The sequence below is a fragment of the Melospiza georgiana genome, chromosome 3, assembly GCF_028018845.1.
Source record: "Melospiza georgiana isolate bMelGeo1 chromosome 3, bMelGeo1.pri, whole genome shotgun sequence".
In the NCBI taxonomy this organism is placed as follows: Eukaryota; Metazoa; Chordata; class Aves; order Passeriformes; family Passerellidae; genus Melospiza; species Melospiza georgiana.
The window spans coordinates 69,579,831-69,607,561 of NC_080432.1; the positions used below are offsets into that span (position 1 = coordinate 69,579,831).

General features: G+C 40.3%; 1 protein-coding gene across 2 annotated transcripts in view; it reads right to left on the reverse strand.

The window, feature by feature from the left end:
- The window catches only part of PLEKHG1 (pleckstrin homology and RhoGEF domain containing G1), a 125,525-nt gene extending 105,247 nt beyond the window's left edge, over window positions 1-20,278 (reverse strand). The window contains exons 1-2 of one of the 2 annotated variants that reach the window (XM_058021159.1): window positions 20,141-20,278; window positions 8,331-8,399 (exon numbers count right to left, since the gene is read on the reverse strand). The gene's annotated coding sequence lies outside the window, so the exon portion shown is untranslated. Of the gene's footprint in view, window positions 1-8,330; window positions 8,400-19,822; window positions 19,892-20,140 lie in introns of those variants that run through there. The other variant, XM_058021160.1, reaches the window with a different exon arrangement.
- Between the last annotated feature and the right edge of the window lie 7,453 nt (window positions 20,279-27,731).

The window sequence follows — 27,731 nt, forward strand, 5'->3', positions numbered from 1 at the left end:
CTCACCTTGAAGACTAATATCCAAGAAAGCAGGGAAGGAAACTACCTGTGCAGGGGAATTTCATGCCTCCCTCATTTATACAGTTATTTACACTACAGAATTTACTCAAGTATCTTTATGTCTCATAAAGGTATGGGTAAGACAAAATACGATTTGACAATCTCAAGAAACGTACACCACTCTTGGTGCTGAAAGGCTGTCAAAGAGCTTCATGAGAATTAGAGTTTCAGGCAGATAAACTACATCTTGGGAAGCCATTTAGGTACATGGAATGAATAGCAACAGGGATGAAGAGCTGGGGCACTCAGTTTATCACATATGCACTGTTGCACCACAGGAGATGAAGCACAACAGCACTTGTGTGGGGCTCCTCCAGTCCCCAGAGTAAAAAGCATTTGAGGTTTTTGCCTCTCATCTCTCCTGGCTGGTGGGGGAATCAAATCAAGCTGCTCTCAAGAATGGAGAATAATAGTAAGCTTCAACCCTTGGAAGACAGTCCTCTCACTCATGCAAAAATTACCTAAATTTTACAGTTTCACCCATCTTTTCTTTCCTTGCTCTATGCTTAGTAACAATACAGAAATTAAGATTTGCCCAAGCATGTTACCACAGGCGTCACTCTGTCTCTTAAAGCCTGCTGGACATCAGCAACCCAGCAGATGGTCATTACTCCAAATTCCCCACCCTCCATCATCATTAATTCAGGAGCAAACTCATTTCAATGGGCTAGCCCCAATTCATAAGGAACTCATTGTCCTGACCAAATTAATAGCTTTACATCTTGCATTAGCAGATGTGCTTCAGAGACACAGTAACATTTTATATTATAATGTGCTGTTTAAAGTGCACTTTAATGTCATTTCTCATAAATATTGCAGTACAAGGCAAACGTACAACTACGAACCTATTCCCAAAATAAACACAAAAACTCTGTATTTTTGGTTTAGATCCTAGACAGATTTGGCACAAGCATTGCTCAATTATCCTGCAACCCACTTGATCAAAAGCTGTCTACTCTGATACACAGTCTTTTGAAAGGCTTTACTTCACCCTGAAGATTCATAAACCCTCAACCCTGGCATATCCAGTAAAGAGACAGGCACTTACAGTGCCTATTACATAAGCAACACAGTTTAGACCAATCATAATAACAGTAACAACAAGAAATGGGACAAATAAAATTTATAAGAATTTGGAGTAAGTCTTAACTTCACTGACAAGTTACCAGCAGATTTTGATACATGTCAAATGAGGAATGAAAAAGAACAGAGGAAATAATTTGTCATTACTTGAGTCAGACCATGTCTGCCATTTGTCAGCAAGTTTGCATTAAAACAATGGAAGACTCTTTTCCATAGGAACAATTTCCAAATATGAACATCAATAGACTAGAATCAACTAGGAAGCCATCTTTCCCACTTAATGAAAAAATAAAAAGTAGAATTTTGAAAATAGCCATGTTCCTTGTGAAAAACAGTTAGAGATCACTGAAGGACTCTAATTCAAAAAGAAAGTATAATTAAAAATAGAGAGAGAGCTTTCCAGAGAGATAGTATTTGCTTGAGTTACATTGTTATTTTTCTATGGAACTGAAACAGGTTTTCTTACAATCCTGTATCTGAAAAACTTCTCTTGCTGATAGTTTTGTCAAAAACTGCTTGTGTGAAATGTTCTGTTTTCAATAAATTGTTGTTTTCCAACAAAATATTTTTGGCTGAAAAATTCCTAACTGGCTTGACTTGTAAAATAATTTCTCAAGTGCAACACTTCATTAAGTCCTATGCTTTTCCTTAGTTAAAAGGCTGCATTGTGTATTTTAAAGATATCCACTCACTCTCATACCAGCACAAAACAAGTAACATTTGTGTTTAAACCTGTGATGCATAGGGGGCATTTTTCCTAAGAAAACTATTTCTATATAGAAGAAATAAATATAACACCTACGATATTACAGTCTGTTCTGTTCTACCTTGAAAACAGGATTAGAATCTACATCTCCAATAAACTTTAACCTCTGTTTGATCACAGCCAAAACTTCACACATTTAAATCATGTGGAAAGCAAATATCATCCAGGTGGATTTACCCTGGAAGTGCAGTTTACAGCCACAGCTGAACGAAAGGAGTGAGGGCTGAAATGTCTGTGGTTTGACAAACATAATTCTGGGAGGGAACAAGGGAGAAAAAGAAATATTTTCTTATTAAAAGGAAAACAAAGAAAAAGTTATGTCTCTTATCAAATTCCATACTGGTATAATTTTTAATACAATAGGAAGTCATTAATCAAGAACATAAGATCATTTGATGTATTGCACTTCTGTAACTGAAGCTAAATATGCAAAGGTGGGGGCTTTTCATTTATTAAATATTTTTTCAAATTCCTACATAACATAACTAATAAAAATATTTACTTTTACAAAGGGTCAAGTGGACAGAACATAATTCTCTCAGAAGGAAACCAGATGTTCAGTTTCTTCAAAGCAATGTCCGTACTGATAAAAGCAGTAGCTAATCTTTCTTTTAGAGGTTGAAGGTCTTGTTGAAGTTTCTTTTACTGAAGAGCTATGTATCAAGCTTTAATGAATATCTGCCTTAATGGAAGAAGTATTTTTAATTTTTAATAGGATTTTGTGTGTATAGTCATCAATGCATATGTACTCAAAGAGCTGTCTTTGAAAATTTTGTAAAACAATCTATAGTCACGCTCTACATCATGTATTGCATCTTAAATTCACGATAAAAGAAGTCACATCTGTTCTCAAAGTCAAGATTCCATATTAAAACCATCCTAGCAAACTTGTGTATAGTAATTTGAATACATTAAGTCACACAAATATTCAAGTGTTTCTCACAAGTAATTCAAGTGGTGCAGAATAATCTATCAATGTAGTGCTCAGAATTGTAAAAAGCTCACATTAACAATATATTATGTTTCTTAATAATGCACTCTTTATAAAGCTTAATATATTAATAAATCCATAAAATGGGATACACAAAAACTCGAACAAATACATTTTAAATGATTCTGTGGGTTTTTTCCTGTATTACTTGGCTTTTGCCATGACTAACATTTAGCTACACCATAATGCTTGCCAAGAGATGCAAGATAATTCTGAAATCCTATGGGGGTAGGCTAAATGTTTAAAAGACTTCAGAGGCATGAACAGGGTCTCTGAGCATCTCACTCAGAAAGCAAAAGGATTACTTAGTTGCTTAAATTTCTCTTAGATAAGTCTTTGGGGAAACAAAACTCAGTTTTACCACAGTAGAAGGAAACCCCACCCAATTTAAATTTTAATTTAAATTTGGATTTATGTCACCTGCTTCTTCATCTTCTGAATTCTGTTCTGATCAAGGAATGGCTAAAGGTTAACCTGGGACATTAACTGCATCATGATTCACTTCTGGCATCACAAATTTTGTGTTCACCCATGTTGGGGTGCAACTACAGAACACTCTCTCACTTTTCCCATTTCTAGTGGCCAGGTGTATGTGTTATTTGAAAAACCTTTGAAAGGCTGTAAGCTTCCAGCATTGTATGGATAGAAAGTTGTACATCTCAATATACCCTTTGTTAAACAATCCTCTCCTAAGAGGACAGGGACAAAGCAGCTCTCAGGATTGCAAGTGACAAGAAAGGGCTGATGAAAACCCCAATTTTATCCAGTACCCATCAGAAACCCCCAAGGAAGAGGGCAGCACTACCCAGTTCACCAACTTTAGGTAACCAGCTGCATCCAAGCCCAACACAAACTCTTTTAGTTCAAGTATCAATGTGTTTAGTCTGTGCAAAAGCAGAGTACTGGCACCTTACTTACAAGAAATGGTGCAATTAAACAGAATGAAAGAAAAGGAAGGAACAAAGAACAACCAAATAAGTAGTAAGAACTAAAACTCACAGAGCTCTTTCAATTATTGGTTTTTCAAGAACTTTGCATGGCAAGAGACAACAAAATGGCCAAGACACACGCTCAGGGTTTGCATAGAGTGCATACCACTTTCACATCTTTATAAAACAGAAATTAAAAAGAAGTTGTGGAAAAATTATGGCTGGTACGATGGAAGGGACAAGCGGTGGTACACTCTGCTACCACAACCTACTTCACCCAGCTGATTTACTGGCCTTCCTCAATCATTTCTCCAGACATTTGTCTTCCCAAGCACCAAGTCTCATTCTTCTCTCAGGCCAGACACTTACCAATAGTTCAACATTCATCTGTCCCCAGAACCTCTTTCCCTGTCATCTGTAAAGCCAAGTAAGGAGCTCCATATACGTCCAACCTCCTCTCTGGGAGAGCAGGAGCACACTACAGAGCTCCCCCATTTCTTTCTCAGCACTTCTGAAAGCTATGCTGCAACACATCAAGCAGTAGATGCTCAAGCAAGAGCTGGACAATGGTATCACAGACCTAGAAATGGCATCTTAGAAACTGTAGTGAAAGATGTGTGAATGCTTTGGGTTTTGAGTCCTTGGTATGAACGCTACCTTATTTCTTCCCTTCCCCAAAGGAAGCCATTTCCAGCTTGATTTTTGAGTATTAAATCTACAAGGCAGTCAACTACGAAGACAGGACTCACATGCAACCAATACATAGCACCTCCATAAAGATTTTGTAAGATTGTGTGTGTGCATGTGTAAAATACACTCGTTTGAAAAGCAAGTTATTTTCTTCCAGTCTGCAATTTGTTTTTCTGCTCCAGCTACACCTGTGATAAAGGAACAACACTGTCCCTGTACCCTCTCTACTAACTAGTCCTGAACAGGACAAAAAAGCAAGCAACCAACAAAAAAACAGCCAACAGAAAAATAAAAGAAAAAAAAGGGGGAAGAAAAGGAGTCTTCAAGACAGTGTCACTGCCGTACAGGATGCTCACCAGAAAACAACAGATGTGCTATAATCACTACTGCCCATTCATTTCCTTTCTGCCAGAAAGAAAGCAGCAGGCATCAATTAAGAAGCTCTATCTACAGGACACAAAAGGAAGTGTACACTTCTCCTTGGTCACTTGACCGCAACAATAGGGGATGGAAGCGGGAAAGGACTGACCGCTCCGAGCAAGCGTGGCGGGGGAGAGCAGAGAGGCGGGAGTGAGCTGGTTTCTTTGGACTTTACACCAAAAAATCCTAATTATATTATTTCTGAACTTTTTCAGAAAATACATTTAGTGCTTTCCATAGCAGAAAATCCCAAACATGGGAACTGACAAGAGAATTAAGCAGCCTCTACCTGAAAAAGCCGTTTTATCAATTAACAAAGGCTTTTCTAAAATAGTTATCACAATTTTTATAAAAACATCAGTCTAAATGTACTAGGTACATAGAATTTCAATACATCACTGGCATAAATTATTTGGATTAGCATTTTTTAAGAAGTCTAGTCAGATCTGTGAATCCTTCCATTAAAGACTACGTTTGCTGGTCAGCTTCATCACTCTGAAATAGAATGACAGCTTTCATAAAACTGCCAACAACAGTAAACCCTAGAGATGGGCTTTATATTATGTCTGTTCCACAACTGTAGTCAGCCACAAAGGGTTTGCAGGAAACTTATTAAAAATGTGAGCCTTAATTAAGGTATTAGGCCCTAATCTAGCATGCTAAATTAAACTCCAAATATTCCCATGGACACTAATGCAACTGCTCTAAGAGCTTGGTACGTACTTCCCACAATAGGAAAGCTTTTACAGGCCTTCACATTGCAACTGGACCCTTATTTTCACTCTGTACCTCTGCTTCATTGCATACCAAAAATAGACCCAACTTACAGAAAAGCTCATACGTGGGCATAGGATCATTCCTCTCCACCCCCACACAGATTTGCAAGCCCTCACACCACTAAAGGCATGACCTAAACAAAGCATTCAGTGATGCAAAAATGTTCAAGGAATTTTTTTAATGTATTGACTTTTAGCATAAACACACTGCATATTAAAGTCACATGGAGTTGTCAGAATAAAGTATATTGATCTAATGTTTCCTTCTCTGCTACAACATGTTATGATTTAATAGATGCTGAAGCCCATTTTAATCCTTCTAAAGATATTCTAACCACCAACTTATTGAAACAATTAAAAACAGACAATATTGTTATGTAATTCAAATGGATAATAACAAAACAGAAACAAATTTCATAAAGCATTTCCCCCCACCACCCCCAAAAGTTTTTCAGAATGAAAATATTCTTAGATGTTCCAGATGTAAGCCTGACACGTAAAGCAAATTTGGAAAAATTACTGGTGGTTATTTGGCAAGGTTCAACATCCATCCCTCAAAGCTGTATCTGCCTAAACCATTAAGCTCCTATTTTTACAGAACACCAGTCCTCATATTTTCTGTTTCTTCCTTTTTCCCACAAAATGAATTCCTTACAATGTGCACTTCATCCAGTCCTTGAATGCCTTATCCCCTTAGCTGATACATTCCCACACACTCCAGCTTTGTTGACACAACAATTTTTTGAAGCACTTCACAGTGAATGCTTGTCTGCCAGGGATCCCAAAGAATCTTAGGAAATCCTCTGCATCTTAGGCCACAGGAGCAATCCATGTTATCTCTGCTTTCAGAAAAGAGGTTATTTTAGTCTGCTGGTCTGGTTAGCTTTTTTGTTCATCATGAAAACACAATAAAACCACTGCAAATCAAAACCAAGGCCAAGCAGCACACTTGAAATTACTTGGAGATCAGGAAAGGGGAGAGTTTGTGCAAATAATTCACTCTAAGGTCACTAGGCAAATACTTTGCATGCATTTGGATATGCACGAACTTCAAGCTAAATAAATAAAATTATTTCCTGTGTGGAAGATGGGAATGTACAGCCCCTCCATGCTTGTGGATAAAAAAATATGCTAGTAATTAACTATCAGCAAATAAGACAGAGAACTAGTGTACTGAATTTAGGTCATGACAATTATTTTTCTCTAATACATGTTAAAACATGCAACCTTATTAAAATCTTGCTATTTTTGGAAAAGGCTGAAGAGGAATTTCTGGTCTTTCCTCTTGCAGTCTCCACAAAACATTTTTCTGCTTACAGAGACTGTTCTCCCTTGGATCCAAAGGAAAGTAAGATCTCACTAATGTTTGTCAGATGTAAGCTTTAATCTAGTGCTACACAGTCCTGCAAGTGTCTTTTTATTACAGTTATGCAATCTCAAAGCACTGGAGTCAAAATAAAGTTGCCATTCTTCTAAAATTTCATAAACACTTGAACACAATTGGATCATAAATATATACTACAAAATTATATTACAAGCCCCACTAACAGTAAGGTAAAAGAATAAATATTATTAATTAGTGGTCTAATATAGCATATTAGTATTCCCTCTGCAGGCCACAGAAGCCAGAGAGGCAATTAACACAATTCACCTTTTTTTTTTTTTTTTAAATATACTTATCTATGCTATGCTGGTTTCAACAGTAGCACTGCAAGGAGTGAAGCAGATTACCTGTAAGGCATCAAGTTTTTCCAAATAGCAATGACTGAGTTGTTAGTCACTGAATGTCTGCTTTTTTCAGAGAGAAGAAAAGACTCCTTTAGGTTGGCACCAGGAATCTTTCTTGTTGGAGAGGAGAAAAAAGGGATCTTGCCTAAAGCTCTCATAAGAGAGAGAAAATAGAGAAGGAGACACTATTTTCTGTAAAGTCTCCTTCCAGTCCTATTGAGAAGTTTTCTGGAATGTTGATTTGTTTCAGATAGTCAATGAGTGAAATCAGTTATGACAATCAGGTTGCATTTCCATGGCATGTAAACCTGCTTTTTTCCTATGTTCCCAAGTTTCTTAGATGCTCCAAGACTGCCAGGCAGTGAGATTATATAAACAAAATTAAATCACTAGAAAATAAGCTAAAATGACACAGACTAACATAGGAAATCTCAGGAGAACAAAGTTATCCTGGATCTCCCCATAGGTACATTGTTTCTCCATAAAACTGGCACTTTCACTTCCAAAAGGGAGAGAATCAAGACACTGAACAAAAATTCAGCTACAGATCTTTAGCAAAACCTCCATTTCAGAAACAAATGCTAAAACTGAACTGTTAACCTCCCCCTAACTGCTTAGGTGCCCCCCAAAATTGGATTTAATGGGCATAAAACCCCACTAGTGTGCACATGAGGAACACCCTCTCTCCTGGCTAACCCACATGCCAGGCTGTTCAGCACAGGGACCTACTGAGGGTTTGGACACTAAGCAGCCTCATGGTTAACCTGAGGCACATTCACTGTACACCAGTGGTAATCCTCTCAGTCAGAGACACACCAAAAATCATCTCACATTTAAAATAATGTTAAAGAAAAAATATAAAAATAATTTACCTGGTAGAGTACTCACCTAATATGTCGCTGTTGGGTTGGGCAAAATGGAGTCACTTTTCCTCTCCTCTGTTGAGTCTCTGGCATTCTGCAGAAAGGAGAGTGGAAATTATGGAATTAGAGAAAGGATAAAAGGGAGCTCAGCTGCACAGCTCAGCAGGGGTCTAGGCACACCTCGGTTTATTCCCCCTAAGTCACGCTTGCTGTACGCACACCTCCCATTCTGTCCGAAAGAGCAGCTGAATAAAACATAGCACGGGCTGAATCCAGTTCAGACAAGCTAAGGAGTCAGACTTTGAATAGGAATTAGACACTAATGTCATTCTGAAAATCCTATTAAGAGCCTTTATCACCTCTGCCTACCTACATATCTTTAAAAATGTGGATCAGACAGCTTGCCTATGCCATGCTGTATGGCTGTGCTGAAGCAAGGAAGTACTGCTGGGTTCCCAAGCTCTAAACCCCAAGGGCTCCAGGCCACACTCCTGGAAATTGTTAGAGCTGATTCTCAACATAATTATCTTTAATGCTTGGAAACCTCTATCCAAATGAGCTCTCACTTCCCTGGTAAGCAACATCAGTGGCCTATAAAGCACATCAGAGATATAGGTCACTGTGATCTGCCTGGTACCTTCACCAAATCTAGGTACTTTCACAAGGTCAACAAAGCATGATAAATATCTGAACAAAAATAGTGTTCCTCCTACCAAACCCAGCTATTTAGGTAGAATTGCGGTGCAGCTTTTTCTTACAAAATTTATTAGCCTGCTTTGAAGCCAAAAAATGGAGGATTTTTGATTTAACAAGGGAAAGAGCTCATTCCCTCTGCTAAACTTGTAACCCCTCCCAGCCTCAGCAGAATATCAACTGGAACTGAACAAGGATACCTTTTTTATTATTTTCATTTCTCTAAGACATTGCTTTACACTTCCCTTTTCTGCAGTATCCAACATTAATTCACCTCTCCTTCTGTGCTATTTTCGTGCCATGGACTGAGCCAAAGGTGACACTGAAGAATCCACAGAAACTGAACATCAAATATTCCTGTTCTGAACTTTCAAGAAACTATTTAATATCTTTCTTCTTTTTTTATACCATCATAAGGCCTGTTTATATACTTGAAATGGAAACAGTGCACATTCAGCTGCAATTGATTTCCTGTATGGCAAAATACCTCAGGCATTCAGCTGGCTGGGAACACTGTGGAGGCCTCTCACCACCATCAGTTTTTTGAGACTGGGAAGCTCTGCCCAACGCTTGTTCTTATGCCAGAATAAATGAGAGACCCTGCTAAGTGTCCAAGTTAATTTGGTCTAGCTGACCCAAATCATAAACAGACAAAATTTTTTATTTCAAAAATACTGGTCTATTTTTAACTTCAATATTAATGCCATCAATTTTATCTTGCTAATGGGGCATAATGTTCATCTACAGATGAACACATTTTTAAATACAAAAAACAAATCCATCTGAATTTTTCTTTTAATAAAATATCAGTATATTTGCCTTCTCCATGCTATCTTTATAGCAATAAATTAGCAATTTCACAGACTAAAAGAGTATATTTTTTGTCTTTTGATGTCACCGAGTGACAACTATAGCAATAATTTTATTTCCTTCACTTAGCTTTCCTTTTAACAACTGAAGACACAGAGCAGTCTCCACTAACATTTCGAGGAATCTGAAGAAGGCTACATGAGTAGTCTCACAGAGTTCCTGTGATCAGACTGTAACAGCTGTAACATTCAAATGCCCAACCACCTGACTGTACTTCAGATTGTAAATTAAGCAAAACAGAAATGCAAAGTGACCTACAATTACCACCCTACTTTCCACTTATCATGTAAGTTTCCCTAGCCTCAAATCCTCCAGAGTCAAAGGACTCAATTTCAACTGCTTGAGAACCCAGTTTCCTTAAGAACCCTAGGAAAAAAAAAACAGACTGACAATATAACCATTTAAATATACACACATTTGTGTATATATATATATATAATATATACATTATATATGTATGTATGTATATGCATGTATTATATATGAATAAATGAAAATCAGGAATCTAGATAACCCCAAAGAAGCCTACACTTTTTACTGGGGCTCTCTTGTTTGACAGTAGTTTCATCAACAACACTTTCTTAATTCTAGGGTAAAATTATTTGCTAAAAGCTAAGATATTCTCTAACCCCCAGCAGATACAATGGCCTTTCAAAACCTTTTAATGCATGATCTGAGACAGTGACATCCAAATTGACTAAAGTACAAGATCTTGGATGCTACAGAATGTTCTATCAGCCTTCTTTAACTTTTCCAAGAAGGTTTTCTAATGATTTTACTATCCTCACACTATAAAACAAGTTAATCTGTAAGGAAAATGAATTTTTCATCCTGTGAAATTTTTTTATCAATTCAGTGGTTTATTTCTTAACCATCAGTGTAAGAAAATTGAACACTTTTGTACTAGAAAAACTACCATGAAGAAAAGATGTTGAATGTTTCCTTCAAGAAAGCGATTAACAAATACCATTTGTCCTGCAATTACCATTTCATTTTTAAAAAGTTTGCATGATTCAAAATAGTCTTAGTCTAGAAATATATTATTAACACTTATTAACAAAAAGCTTGACTTCTTAATCACTTTTAGAAAATACATAGAGTTAAAGCATCAAGCAAATGGCATAGCAAAAGCACCAAAAAAAACCCTGCATTCAGATATTTAAACTGACTTGAACCATAATGTCTGGCTCTCCTGTGAAAAACACTTTGGAACTTGGGGTTCACACTATAATGTTAAATTAAAAGCCCCTAAGATTGAAAACTATCTTTCAAAATGCTGTAAAATTGAGGTGTTCCTTTCAGGTATACTCTAGCATCCCTGGGAGGCAAGCAAAATAATTTTCAGTAAGAGGATGGGTGCTTTACTTTATCCATTAGGAGTCACTGAGATTATCTTTACCTCAGTTTCCCTAAGAAATGTAAATGACTTATAACCCTTGTGTTCTACTGACTCTCTCAGTGTGGTGAGAGCTAACATTATCACTTTAGTCTAGTTAACGGGCTCCCTCAAATCATGAGGTCTGAGCTTTGAAATCTCCGCTTTTAAATAATTTCCTTATCCCATTTCAGCCAGGCTAAAAGACTACAGTAAGCCAGAGCCACTCAACTACATGTAATTGTGTTCCACAAAATTACAGGTGGGAATTTGCTTCCATTTCAAGTAGGATATCAAGATATTCATACCATTCATTGACATTCCTGCTCTCACCTAGTCCCCAGCCACACCTCATACCCATACAACTCCATCCCGACAACCTGGATTTTATTGCGCATTGGACATAATAAAATTGTGTCAACGTATACTGTAGCATTTTAAAACAAACACTTGCTGAACAATTCCACATACTGACCCTCTAAGAAAAGCTCAGAATAAAATCCTTAGTAGATGTTCACATGTGCTAGACAGCAAACCATTGTGCAAGTTTAATCACCAGAGAGGAGGACTAAAGTAAAAATTTATTTGACATGACTTTTACTGAGCTATGTGCCAGTTCCTAAAGCCCAGCTTTTCTGGCTGAGGAATGCAGTTTGCTGTTACAGGAAGGCCACATGCTGTAGCACCTTCTCAGTGCACGACAGAACCCATTAACAGACGGAAAATGCACCACATCCCAAGCAAACGGATTTATTCCACATGCAATCAGCTGAGAGCTTTCCCAGACGCATTAAGCTAATTTCATGGACTAAGTTCATGCAGTGCTCCAGGAGTTTCTTTCACTCTACCCATTCACAACAGTGAACAGCACAAAGGTGAGTTGCATGACAAGGTCAACAGCTGAGTGAGTCTTTGCCAGAACTCCTCCAGACCATCCTTGCTATGACCTCAAACTGTCCCCAGAAAGAAGCCAGCACTGGGCAAGTATGGGCATAGACAAGTAACTGTGATCCAGATACCAGAACTAATCACCCCCTGATATGACTCAATATTTATAATTAACAAATAAAAGGAACCAACCCAGTACATTTTCCTAAAATCATCAGAGGATGGACATCACTGATCCTCTATTAAATAGTGAAAGAACTCTTTGTGCAACACGGACATTGATTTAAAGAGCAAAAGGGAAAAAACCCATAACATTTAGTGGGCAGACTCCCTATGAGACAGCACCAACAAAGAAGCACCCAGATGGCCCAAGCATCCAGACCCCTGTGGAAGATCCAGGAGCTGCATGATGCACACAGCCAGGGTGGGCAGGTGCATCTGTCAGGTATGTGTGTCAGCACTGTCCCTTCTTGAGATGAAAAGAGACTCACAAGCAACAGATCTTCAGTAACAAAGGCTGATGACCAGCTTTTCTTCTGAAGAGAGCAAATGAGATCATCATGTTTTTTTTTTTTCCAGAATTCTTCCTTGAAAAGCAGCCGCAGCCCCTATCCTATACAAACAGCATGCAGTGGTGTCTGGGAGAAAACCTTTCTTCTCCATACCCTACCTGTGCATATTACAGGTCCCAATCACACCAATGCTTCACCAAAACAGGGCAGAAAAAGAATGACCTATTCTCCTTGCTTTGACCTTGTTGGATTCTGAGTCATCCAAAGCACACCTATTCTGTGCTTTGGATGAACAAACTGCTTTAAAGGGGCCTGAGGAGTGCAAGAGCCAAATCTGTGTTTGAGAGCAAAGGTTGTTTATCAGCAGGATCCTCTGCTGCAAGGTTGCAGAAAGAACCTCTTCAGCATGGATCCTTTTGGATCTGCAGTGTGCTTGGCACAGCAGGACAGCCTAGGCCTAAGATGAAGAACACAAGTGACCCTGTCAGCATGCACAGCCACAAGTGAGGAAGCACACCTGTGTTGGGAACAGGCCACACTGCCAAGGAGACAGCTGCTGCAGGTAAAGTGGCAAAGTGCAAACTGCAGTTACTGAGATCACCAGGATGAGTCAGCACCAGGAGATCAGCTCTAAAATCTGCCCAGCATGGCTTGTGCCTTAGCAAACCACTCTGTCCTTCACACTAGAAGTGGGGTTTTCTTAGTGCTCTGGTCTGCACTTCCCTCTGGCAGGCTCTAAGAAAATGGAAAACAATTCCTGAAGGGAAGGTCTGCAGAAAACTTGTCCTTTTCACCTGAGAAAAGGACCCATGTCATCTAAAGTAATGGAGGAGCACAAGCATGCCAAGTCAGTCTTGGGCAGTCCCAAGATACCAGAAAAAAATCTTGGAGATTAAATGGTCATTAATGCCCTCAGAAATTACTTACTTCCACTTAATAACAGATCACAGTATTCTAGAGTGGCCTACCAAAAAAAACATCTATCTACACTGTGCCTGATGCATGGTACTGACTTAAGAAAGTCAGCAGCTTTGCTCCAGAAATCTGGGAAAACTCAGGAGATTGAATGAGTTCAAGCTCAGGAGGAAGAGATGATGGAGGCAATCTCCTCATACCATCAGGCAGAAGAGCCTTCACAGTGCAACCAACCTGATAAGGCAAGGATTGCCAGAGGCTGTATCCAGTGAGGAGTGGACTAAGTGGTCCTGTCTGCCAGCAGGACACAGACAGCAACCCTTTTCAAGGCAGAAGGAGCACAGAATGACCAAGATAAAGCAAATCAGAGATTTATGACTTCAGATTCATCCAACATGAGAGAGACTGACAATTACCAGAAGAGACTGACAGAAAGATGTTACAAACCACATGCTGGTAGAGTATGAGGGAAGGCAAACTATCTCTCCAAATTCAGTAATGGTTTATTGTTAAACACATCTTTGTCTACCACTCAAATAGGCTGACTGCTGATTCTTCAGAGAAATTAGTGCTTCCACAAGCAACTGAATGTGATGTGACACAAGCAAATGAACTATGATGCCATCACACAGACACTGAGGTGTGACAGCTCTCTGAGCAACCTCACGAGGCCTGTTATCAGGATAGGGAGAAGGAACTGGAAACTAAACAGTGAGAAAGCTTCACAAGCACTTGAGTATGAAGCACGCTCATCTTGGCAGCACCAATACTGCTTGTAAGCCAAACCCAAGTTTCTGCTATTAACTTGGTTTCAGTTTAAAACAATAAGTGGAAAGCTCTGTGCATACTGAAGTGATAAAGATTTCTGACGTGCAAATAAGTAGTTCTTCATCTCACCTATTTTCGAAATTATTTACAAAGAAGGAACTATCATTTTTCCCCCATATCAGACATCAAGGACACAAAGCACTATGTTACTTTACACTGAAGCACCACAGACCAGTGGCAGCAGCAGAATGGAAGCTGCTCTGTCTCTGCCTTTCTGAAACATGTTGGGACATCAGCTATGGATCTGGACTCACTGGGACAGGCAATGCAAATACTGAAAAAGAAACAAAGACAGAAAGAAAACCCCCAAACAACACATTGATTCCAGTATGTAGAAATCACAATGAAGCTGCAGCAGACAGTGTATCTAATCTTACGGGACGTACTTGAGGGTCAACATTTTCTAAATACTTTAACAAACCAACGTTTACAGGAGGTTAGGGAGGAAAACTTGTCTGTGTTTACAGATAACTTTGCATAACACAAGGGGAAGGACAGGAGAAAGTACAAGCACTATAGCCTATGCACTAAATCTAGGAGCTAGAGACTCCTTATGTGGGCTAATTAAAAGGCAGAGGCCGACCTTGAAGCCCACACCCAGATGACAGGGCTGGAAGATGTCAGCCATGACCATGAAAAGAAACCGGCTGTTACGCTGTTCCCGATACCGCTCCTTACGACAACCCAAACAGCCATCCTCTCCCCAAGGTTTTATCTCCAATGGCTGTGAGCAAGCAAATGAGCAGGTGATTCAATCACTGTAGCCATGACACACTTTTTATCTCTGCTCTGTACTTCCAGGGAAAGGAAGCATGCATCTTATCAGCAGAAAACAGTAGCTGAATGGTATTAATGCTTGGAGCGTGATCCTGAAACACAGAATGGATATGAAGGTTCAAATATTTAAATGTTAGCATTCATTAAGTTAGGTTTTAAAACATTTGGGCAGGGCTCACAAGCAAGTTTCTACAGAATGTATGCTTACAGGAAGAGGTTTGGCACCACTTGCAGTCTGAAACTCAGAGCAGGCAAGCAAGACTTAAAGGATTCAAAGTTAATTAGCACTGCTTCAGTTTAAAGTTTACATGGGAAACTGCTGCCAGCTCAATTTATACCTGTTCATTACCCTTATAAAAAACACATGCAGCCTCTCCTAGCATATAATCATCATGGTCCCAGAGAACATTAGGAAGCAGCACTAGTGGAGCTCATGTTGAGGAAGGAATAAAAGAATCAAGTCAAATGCATGAAGTCACTCTTACAGATAAATTTTCACAGTGTTGCCTTGCTTTGTATTTTACTAGCAATGCTCTGCATTGTGATTAGTGAAAACACAGGTAGTGACCACTCCCACATGCAGGTACTTCATTAGGCACCCCAGTCAAGAGATGAGAATGGTTTTAATAGTTGTAGCATGGCTTAGACAACTGCTTCTTTCAGGCCTCCTTCATAGGTATAAGTAGTTTTCCCCTCCATTTCCTTCCCCAGTCCTCCCTGACTAGGCCCCTTTCTCTTCCTGTATTTGTAATCAAGTTCATGGTTAAGCCTATTTCAGACCAAGTTCATATAAACTCAACCTTTGGTGAATCAGCCTAGACTCACCTATTTCATACAAACACCATAACTAAAAAAAAAAAAAAAAAAAAAAAAAAAAAAGTTTATATCCTTAAGTGATTTGGGAGACTTTAAGCACTAAGAGATAGTTTGTCACACACTTTTTTTTTTTAATTAATGAATACCAACAGGCCATACTGGTACCTTTAGTTATTATTAAATCTGTTCACATTCATCTTTTGTATTCTCATCCACATATATAAAAGACTCCTGTACTTAGAGTTGCAACTGTTGCCACTGCACTAAGATTGACTTTACTCTTCATTCCCTTTACTCCCGTTCCGAGGCCAGTTTTGTGGTTTCACCACTCACTTGGTGTGTGAAGCTTTTCTAAAGTGGCGGGGAAATCTAGGCTCCACATCCTTTGCATTCTAAGTTTACAAGAATAACACTTTCTTCCACTTTTTTTTCCTCATTGACAGTCCTACTAGCTACAACTTTCTATGTGCAGTGACAGTAATGCAGGTTCTCAGAATTAACCATTCAGCAACAGTTCTGCAAGCCTTTCAGTCACTCCAGACTTTGCTGAGGGCTGCAAAAATTCTTTTCCCCCACCTCCCCCTCTTAACTCTACAGAAACAGAATGTCATTTAGAGTAAGTACTGGTAAGACATCCTCATTGTCCCCACCAGAAAAAAATCCAGTTTATTATAAGAGGATCACCATCTCTCCAAATGTCTTCAGTAGACATTACATTATTAACTTATATTTTTTCATACTTTATTATTCTATCTTCTATTCTATCTTCTAGATATATTATCATCTAGATATATTATTATTATATATTCTAGATATATATTATCTATCTGTTCACTATATTAGGCAATTAAGAAATTTATGGCAAAATAACTTAAAGCCATAATTAATTTAACATGTCAATAAAAAATTTCTTTAACACAGCAACCTTCCTTCTCAACACAACTGAATGCAAAAGAGCATCAGATGCATCAGATTAATTCCTTTGTTCTAATTCATAACTGCCACAGCTCTATACATGTCCAATCTGAGAAACACTTCTAAATGGAGCCTGCAAATGGCTCCCTTCATCAGCTTGGATGTTCCCATTACTTCCTGACCCTATGGAGTTGGGGTGCATGACAGGGCCATGCTGCCAACCAGAAATGTGGTCCCTCTTCTTCACAACCCCATGCTCCCAAGACCAAGAGCTGCAGCTCTGGCTTAGCCAGTAGAGACTTAGTGGTGCCCAGCAACTGCAACTGATGCAACCAAGCATGAAGAAAATGAATAAATGAATAAATAAATAAATAAAAGCCAACAGTTGAATGAGTCTCCGGCATACTTTAACAACTGTGCTAAGTATCTGTTAAAATATTGCTATTTTGGAATTCTTTAAAAAATGAAGAGATAAAATAAAAAAGCTCCATCCATTCTGTAGTATCCTTCCCTAAGAATTGCTTTGGTTTAGGATTGGTCTTTTTTAGAGATTGACAATTTTAGAGATGACACCTCTGTACATAAACTTTTTTCAATAGCAGTATCTCAGGCTAATCTGTGGATCTACTCTTCACAATTAGTAACAGCAGATTTTGTAATTTTCCCCATTTCTGGGTTGATCTCAAAAGTACTCACCAGAGCCTATAAGTTGTATGGGTGATGCTACCAGAAAGCAAGATAAAATGGCAGAAGCCAATGTCAAATTACAGGTCTGTTAGTGTTCTATGGTTAGAGAAACAGACCAGCTCTGCATTGCTGAGTTTGCATTCAAAGACAATAAAGCACTACTTCAAGTAAATGCCTCTGTCAGTTGCTACAGCCCTATCTGGTTAGCAGGGCTTTAAAAAGCCTTTCCTGAACGGGAGCCAAGAAATCACAAGCATATGAAAGGCAGAGGACAACAGGTATACAACAGCCCAATCCAAATAAATGCACACAAGGCAGCTTTCAAACATGCATACTGCTCCAAATGACTTCACAGAAATACTATCACCGGTGCCACATGAAAGACTGTGTCAGTGAAAGGTTCAAACAAACCAACCTACACAAATAACATTAGCAAAAAGTACCCAAGCTCACTACGTGCCACTTATTAGGAAAGTAAGTAGGTATTCTCACTTCCCTTCTAGGGAACAACAAAGGTTTTAAATAAAACAACAAAACAAAACTACAAAGAAACCCAAAACACGACCCCATAAAAAACCTAGACAAAAACAGCCCACTTCTACACAGGAAGGTACCAAGCGTTCACTTAGTTCCAAACCCTTTCTACCTTTTTCCATGGCCTCACAATCAAACACTTTAGTCTCAAAGTATGCCTCTAGACAGTTAATCTGTAGTCTCACATCCTGCCCAAGGAAGAACACATTAGCAGATGTCCTGAAATGATGAGAGCTGCCAACAAACTAGGTTCACTACTTGAAGATTTCCACTTAAAAATCAAGTCAATGCTGTCTTTGCAAGATGTTATCAAGTAAGACTATAAATTACAAACTGATTAGGCTACAAACCTATTTGTTTTTCCTTTCTCTTTTTGTTTTTTGGAAAATCAAAAGTAAAACAGCAAGAAAAATGACACCTTAACACCTAGTGTTAGAATCATAACATGCCTCTGCAGAGATGCACTAAGTTGTGTGTCCACAGATCCACATTGTTAGCTTAGGGCTCTCCAGATCTGTGAGAAACAGCCAGCATTCCCGTAAATGAACACATTTAAAACTGAACTTTTTATCAGAGTGTTCTGCACTATTTCTAGTCTGCCAACTGAAAACGCAGAGCAGAAGTGGAGTCCAAGTTTAATAGCTAAGCATCTGCATGGACCTGAGAACAATACCAATATTCATTAAGAGGCCAATCTCAAACTGCCTTCTCATATTTTCGAGACAAGCACTCTATTAATACATTTCCTAACCTTAGCAAAACTCTTATGTTTTCATCCCAAAGCACCCACACACACATTGGTGAAGAGTTCCCAAAGTTATGACAACTACGTGCCCTACACACACCAGGGGGGAAAAACCCTAAAAATAAATCTCAAGGAAGCTATACATTGTGCCTTGCCAACCACAGTGAATTGTGCAGCCAGGAGTTGCTACATCCAGATTTAGCTTCACACAAGCTAACAGGATTCCTTTATAAATTTAGCTAGAGGCATGGGCAACAAACGCTTGTGGAAATTCGAACCGCAGCTCTCCAGCAGCAAAGACTGCTCCCTCCAAGAATGAAACAGTAGCAAAAGATGACTATTAGTAGGCTCTTATTACACAGCTTTCAAAACACACCTATAAGTCATCAGGTTCTCTAGGCAGGGTTACTAAACTGCTGAAGTACCAGTAAGCATTAAAAGAAAAAAGCAAGGCCACAGCTCTTTCTGTGCCTGCCAATTAATAATCAAAAGAGGAAAAAAAGCCAACTAGAAAGAGACCGTATTGGAAACCAGCTGAACGTTCATCTAAGTTTGTTTCGGGTCCTTTTCTCTCATACTTGGAGCAGTGTGGCTTGTGAAGAAAGAAGGAAACGAGTGCCTCAGGTCTGTCACTGAAGGATGAGATCTGAAGGGCTTCTCTTCCAGCAACAGGGACTGGTACACACGACCCGCAAAGCAAGGAAAAGATGAGCGCAGGATATGGGGAAATGCATACAGGACCCTATAGGGCAGCTCTGCCCCACTGCCTCGCCACAGAATCAAAGCTCCTGCTACTTAACAATAGATCAATCATATTTTTAAACCTCTTTAGGCCATACTTATCACAATCCCATTAACTTTAAAACATTTTTTTAAATAGAGGATGGGTTTTGGGGGTTGGTTAAAGCATCCCCACAGAACCTGAGGCCCTATGGAATTTTATCGTATTTTAAAAGAAGTACCTTCTCCCTCGCCGCTGACAGTCGCTGACGCCGCCAGGCTCGGGCTGAGCCGGTGCAGCTCGGCCGGGCTGCCCCGGCGGGGCACAAAGCGGCGCGGCGGCCGCGCTGGGAGCCGGGCGCACGGTGCCTGCGGCGGGAGCGCACAAAGGCTGCGCTCACCGAACGCGCTGCGCTGCCGAGCCCCCGCCGCGGTCTCGGGGGCTGCGGGACACCGGGTGCCTCCCGTCCCACCGGCCCGCCCCGCTCCGGGAGCCGCTCCGGGAGCCGCCGCCCCCTCCCCGGCGCGCCCCACCGAACAAAGCCCCCGGCAGCGCTCACCGGCAGCCTCTCGCCGTCTTTCCAGCGCTCCTCCTCCCGCTGGAAATCCAGGCGCGGGGGTGCGGGTGGAGTGCGGGAGCTCAGCCCGCTCCGCAGCCCGTGCAGCGGCTGCCGGCTGTCCGCCCCGCAGCGCCCGCGGCCGCGCCCCGGCTCACTCCGTGCGCTGCAGCTCCGGGCAGCCGCTTAATCGCCAAACTTCCTCCTCCTGCTGCCGGCCGGGCAGAGGAGTCTGTGCACCTCCCCTCCTCCATGCAGCTCCCGCAGCCCAGCCGCTGCCTCAGCCCCTCCCCGGGGAGGCCTGGCCCGGCTCGGGGCTGGGGCTTGCTCGGCTCTCCTGCCCCTCCCTGCTCCGCCACCCCCCGGCCCCCGAGGCTGGGAAAGGGGGGAACGGGGATTAAACACTCGGATTTGTCTCTGGAATGGAGCCAAAGAGAGCAGTCGGATTACAGCCCCGGCAAGAAGAAGGGAGGAAAAGGGAATGGGGGATGGAAAGAAAAAAAAAATTAAAAATCCGCTACTGTTTTCACGGAGGTAAAAGCGCTGGGCTCTCCTGCCCTCCCCCGTGTGTCAGGTCACAGCCTCTCCGCCCTGCGAGCCCCATCCCCGCCTCGCCGAGCAGCCCACCGGCTCCTCTCCGCCACCACAGGTCTGAAATTCAATTCACAGGTCTGAGAGAGCTTCTGTAAATGAGTTTACCAAATTGCCAAGATGCGAAGGGGGTAAGTCCACCACGAAATACAGACCGGTGAAAAGCAAATTCCAAGAGGTTGTGGATAGACATTACACCTGCTTCGTGGTCATCTTCTTTGGAAAGGTGTGTTAAAAGTAACACAACATTAAAAAAGATACATTAAAAAGACACACACAAAAGAGAAAAAAACTGGCTTAAATAAAGCCTGAATTCTTCATACCTGTTCAGTGCTCCTTATTCCTCCGAGCCCTAACAAAATTCTTGGTTTCCTGTGAAACCTCATTCCATATTTCACATTTAGTAAAGCTGTATTGCTTTTGTTCTATAACAGTTTCTCCCTCTACTCATGCTAATACACAGCATGTGGAATGCAAGGAAAATTGAGAGGTTAGAACAGCTCATACTTTTCAGATGTCACAAGAAGTAATTACAGTAGTAATTCAGAAAAGCAGGAAGTTTCAGTGTTTGCCTTCACCTTACCTGTTCTCATTGGAATCCTTAAAAAACAAACAAAAAAAACTCGCCCAAAACCACCAAAACACCTTGGTCAGGGTCTGTTTCTCTATCATTGATTCAGAAGCCCAGAGCTCTTTCCCAATATACATGCTGAATATTCTTCAGACCAGTGCTGAATTTTAAAAGATTACCCCATTTATTAATTCATTTGGGGCCCATTTCTAAACAAAAGTTTGTGTTTAATAAGTGGGACTGTATTACCTTTTCAAGAAAAAAAAAAAATCCTCAAATGTTTTAATTACAGCTGTTCTTGCACATAACATTTATTGACATTGCAGAATTACAGCAGAGTTATCATAGAATCACAGAATATTCTGAGTTAGAAAGAACTGACAAGGATCATCAAGTCCAAGTCCTGGTCCTGCAGAGCACAGCCCCAGGAATCCCACCCTGTGCCTGAGAGCGTTATCCAAATGCTCCTTGAGCTCTGCCAGGCTGGTGCTGTGACCATTTCCCTGGGGAGTCTGTTCCAGTGCCCAGCCACCCTCTGGGTGAAGAACCGTATCACCAAGGGGTAAATCTCACTCCACTCCTATTTCCTTGGGAGACATCACTGTCCTACCAGGCAGGAAAAGCAGATCACAGAAGGCTGGACTCCACAGTAAATACTGTGGAATGGTATTCTACAAAGTCGCATAGCAGGGGGGCAAGTGGGAAAAGGGCAATTTCAGATGAGATTTAGTAGCTTCAGTAAAATCAGCCCACTGGTTGTGATCTGCACTACGTACCTACTCTATGTCTGGATTCAGCATCCAGCTGAGCACACATCCTTGCCTCAGCACACTACACTCTGGCCTTGTGCTGGGAACAAAAAGTTAGCCTTCATTTGCAAGTCAATAGAAAAAAAAATTGAAAAAAACATCAAGAAAAAAAGCAGCAATACTTCTCTGATGAAACTACTGGGAGAGAAGCATTTGTAACTCTTTCCCATTTGGGGAATCAGGGAATGTTTTTCCTTTATGAATAGATCTTTGAAAGATGGTAATAAAACAAACTACTACTTCATGCATTTAACTCAGTCCAAATTAAAACAAATGAAAACGCACACACATCCCCAAATGGGAAATACAGCAAAAGCCCCAAACCACTGACTATTCCAAGTTCCTTTAAGAAACTGTACAGTCTCTCCAAATATGTTTTAAAGGCCTTACATGATCTATTCCATATGGAGTTTGTTTTTCCTCAGTGCTGTGACTAACAGGAAAAATCTTCAAGAGGAGAAGTCTCTTCCTCTCTCTTCATCCTTCTACCTCCGTTTCCCCAAAGGACTGATCATGAGTCTGTCTGGTTTCTGTTTGCTTGTGCTAAAAATAACATTACAGTGGGCTGACAAAATACCCTGAGTTTTAAGGCAACTGACTGACAATGTAGGATTATCATTGCAGAAGGAGTGAGAGAGGTTTAAAGGCCAAGCTTTTCAACAGTGTAACGCAACATAGTGTATCTGAAGAACAACACATTTTTGGAGGAATTAGATACATGGACGAATTGTGGGAACTCCTGTCTTTGAAGGTAATTCACATAATTCTTGGTAAAAGGGCATGGGTGACAAGGAAGCTGCAGGCAGGTGAACCTTTCTCCTGGGTTTTGCCTGTGCACCAGAAGGTCACTGGCAGAGGGGGAGCACCAGTTGTTGTCAGTCACTCTCAGCAGCACTCCTGGGCACAGGCAAGAAGCAGGTCTTTGTTCTCCCAGCTCCACCTTTTCTGACACACATCTTTTTCTGCTCACTCGCACAGCATGTCTCATACTCTCACGCTGCAGGATCCCTGCCTTCCCCCATACATAAGGTGGGATCCAGCTCCATCTGCCAGCTCTTCACCTCTATCCTTCCAGCTGTGCTGGCAGTCAGAAATTTGCACTGCTAATGGGTTGGTGTCTTTCACAATGGTGGCCAGGACTCCCCTTCATGTACCACTTGAAAGCGATTTGCTTACTGTGTTGGGCATCTATAACCTGAAATTATTTTCCTTCTAGGCCTGCCTATATCAACTGGTCTACCAATAAGTTTGTACATATGTTCTCAAACATCACAGCATATCTTTACGTCACCAGCTCTGAACTGCACCAGTCAGTGTGTTAATGTTTTCCTCATTCTGGCTGTGACTCAGCAAAACTGTAGCCAATGCCTTTAAATGTACAGAGATCACTGTCACTTCAGTTTTGCTGACTGATGATTAATTTCAGCATTCACTTGCATGCACAAGTGAATGCTGAAATTAGGAGAAGCACAAGTTTATCTGTTCTGAGTTAGAACCTGGGTAGGGGGGAAAGCCTGTCCGTACAATAATAGAAAACTGCTACTTGTAAAGAAACCCCCACCATGCACACTTAAAAGAAAAAGATACATCCTAGAATTGATTGTTTGGTGAGGGGGAGGATCTGTAGAAGAAAACTGCTTCATCCATGCCATGCACAAGGGTGTAAAACAGGGAAAACAGATATAATGTTAACCTGGGCACTCCCCAGTCAGCAATAAAAATAACAATAATAAAAAAAAAGCAGTGTTCTCCTTGCCTTGTGTCCAAATTAATTTTTCCACCCACAATACAATTTAATTGGCAGGCAGAGGTACACTCATTTGCTTTGCAAAGCAATATTATTAAGTGTAGTAGGTTTTTAGAGCTGTACTCCTGTTCTGTGGAACACACTCTTTCATGTACACTTATGCCAAGGAGTACACAACCATTCCAGTAATTACATGTTCCAGTAAAACCATTAATACCAAATAAAATGCTATCATGCTATCATACCTACTTTATGCCTGTATCCTGCAGGTATTCAATTACCTCCAAGGCGATGAGATACCTGTTTGAAAAAAAAAATTGGAAGCATATTTAAGTCTTTACAGCAACAGCTGCTAAAACATTTAATCACAAAGTTCAAAATATCTTACTCCCAATCTTACTGTAAAGTTTAAGTGGAAGTACTTTAAATACAAGATGACTTTGCATGCCACTTGCCTTGGGAAACAAATAGTGTGCATTAAGAATGGGAGTAAGAGCATAAAGTTTAGTGGTTACAAGTATGAAGACGGTCAACAAAAGAAAATAGCAAAATATTGTACAGAAGGAAACAACTGAATTTAATCTTTCTAGGGAGAGGGTTTGATTCCTTTGTCTGGGAATATTTCCATGCAGAAGTAAACATCTTTGAGATGATTTGCTTTCCCCCATAGCAGCACTGCTTGGATCTTCCACAAATGCAACTGTATTTCATAAAAAAAGCTGCAGGAGACCAGCTGCAGTTTTCACGAAATAGGCTTCTGGTAAATTCAAAAGCTGGTGCAATTATGTTGTCAGTTCAGGTCTCAAATTCCTTACAAGTCTTGGGTCTCAAGCACAGCCTCCACCATGCTGCTTTTTTCATTGTGTTAAAGAATAGCTGTCTACATTTCCCATCTGTCCTTCTACAGAAAGTTTTTCCTCTGTATTATTCCTGAAAACATTTGCATCTACACCCTTGCAAAAAAAAAAAAACCATGTTTCAGTCTTACAAGGGCTCATCTTCTTCCCAATTGAATTTTCTTTGGAGCATTTTAGGTTACAAAGCTGGAATTGAGCCGTTAATTTCAGACTTTGGCCTGCAGCCGTCTTGCTCTAGAAGAAAGTGCCCACTAGTTCCATGCTCCTCGTAACAAAGCCACCAGTTAAGGATGGCTCATTGCAACCCCTCCAGGGTGAAAGATGCTTGCCCCATTTTCTCTGGACAGGACAGTCAAAAGCTCAAAATAAAGCTGGAGCAGGATCCCAGCCACTTCCTCTTCTCTGTTTAGTTGCTTGCACAGCAAACAGCCTTACTGGACACACAGGAGGTGCTTGTTTCTCAAAATTCAGCTGCCTCTTCTTGGCTTAAATTAATTATTCACAAAAAGAGTATTAAGATGTCACAAGGAGGGCTTCATCTTGTGTGTTTTATATAGGGGCTGTAAGATCATGCTCTTTAAAAGGGTTTTTTCTTGCTACGTGCTTTGTGGTGAGTCTACATGTACAAAAAAGCAGGATCAAGTCCAAGGTCTTCAGAGCACGACAAGGGGTACATTAGGACTTGTTTTAAGCAGCAACTAAGAGTTGCTTTTCAACACTGCTAATACAGGTGCTCAGATGGCAGATGAAATCATGTGATTACAGGACTCCAACTTCAAGGAAACTCCTTCAAATATAAGAAACCACTGGTTTCTTCTGACTCATCTAGGTTATTTAAAAAGAAATTTTACTACTTACATGGAAATCTTGTGGTTCCCTACTTTCAGCTGTAGCTTTTAAAGTACAATGCTCCACAATAATTAGACTAATTGTTTTAAACTACCTTCTGAGTAATAAGTAATAAATGTGCATTTTTTTCTTAGGCAATAAACTAAATTCAGCCCCTAACTTCTTCAAGATCACCATCCAGTCCCTGGAGTATTTTCCTCAAGCACAACTAGTCCTGGATTCTTCCTTGCATTTATTCTGGTTTGCTGCCCATCAGAGAGTGAGGACCCCAGAGCAGGAAGACTGCAAGGGCATTTCTCTGGGCATGCATCAGAGAGGATCCCAAGGGGCAAACTTCCAAGAAGGAGCTAAGAGGACTGTAATCTCCTTTGCTGTATCGCTGTCTAATGCAACTCGCAGTCCAAATCACCTATCAGATAACTGTTTGGCCACTGTTCAGCCATCCCAATCCTCATCAAAGCTGCATCCTGTGCTGTCCTCACCTACTACCACAGCAAAAGATTTTCCTCTCACTTACTAAATTCTATGAGTGGCAAAAGCCAACCAGACCATGGGCAGCAGGCATAATTCATCACAACCCTCAGGAAGTTTGAGAAACACTCAAAAATTCACTCTCAGTGACTGCAGACTCATTGAGGGAAGGTGATATTTCAGGTCCTGTCAAGACAGAACAAAGATGTAACAAACTCCCTGCAGAACACCTGTCTACATGAGTGCAGACAGGGCAGTGGAAAGGGAACTCCAAAGCTTTATCAGGACTTGTAACAATGAAGGCTGTTAACCTCCAAATGGAGACTTGCATTGAGCTCGATCAGTGCCTGTCCAGAAGAAGGATGCAAGCCCTAAAATGAAGATCTGTCATTGACAAAAAGACAGAGAACCTCTTACAGTTTTACAAATCCTGCTACATACAGTAGGGACAGATGCTTTCGATTTTTAATGGTTGTATATAGAAGTGTAAAAATACAAAATACTTTAAACAGAAGCAAGAAAAAAGATGGTACCTCAACCTTAGGCAAAGGATATTAAGAGCAGAAGAGATACCTCTGTGAACTAATGAAATAAGAAAGAAAAACAGAAGAAAATTAAAAAGAAAAGTAAAAAAGGAAACCCAAAAATCCTAAGGTATTATGGTCAGTGTTGTTAGTTCCTGTTACTTAATATAGAAGTCTAGTACAGGAGAACAACCCCAAATTAAAATCAGAAACAATATCATTTAGAAAAGGCAATGTGTCACAGCATTTTGTAAAAATTGTTTATGTGACATGACACGGCCTTTGCTTACTGGTTATTCTATCTCTGTTCACAAAGCAATCGTCTGTATAAAAAGTATGAAATTTGAATGTTAATGTAACCAAAATAGTTCCAGATTATTCTGACTGAATGTCAATTATCACTGTTTTGAAACAATTCCATCAGTCAAGCAGCCAGCAAACTGTAATATCATTACAGATGCAAGAGTTACCAAGTAAAGTCACATCAAAATTGGAGTATTTGGAAATAACAGATCAAAGAATCGCAGAATTCTCAGAGCATCTCAGAGACAGTAGTGCCCAACTTTCACTGAATACTGTTACTAGATTGCTCTGCTATCTCAAGATATGATGGATAAAATCACTTCCATAGTATCTTTCTCACAGCCATTGACAAAAGTCTGTTCTGTTTCCTCAAGCCTTCAACTTTGTGGTACATCTGTCCCAGGACAGTGTCCCACGACATCACTTTGAACAAAAAAGCCAACAAACACTTAAGTCTGTTAACTGCCTGTAAATCTGAGCAGCTGTGTTGTGAGTCATTTCAGGACTGGCTAATAATTGAATAAACAACTGTAATTGTGCTCCATGAAACTCCCATGTTTCCTTTCAGTCTTGGCTTCTCTTATGAAAGCTGTACAAGTTAGGGTGCAACCACAAAAACTCAGTCATCTAGGACAATGTTTACCTCATACCTCTAGTCTACCAACCATCATGAAACACATCCTGCTTCTGAGAATGTAACAGTAATCATTTCCAAATATTCCAAATCCAGTGAGGAGAAGTTTGCTTACAGAGTGATATTTTTGAGAACCCTCAGATAAAACTGCCATTTATTATTTATACTGCAATAATGTTCACAAAGCACAGTGACCAATGAACTGAATGCACCATTTGTAAAAAAGAAGAAGGTCCCT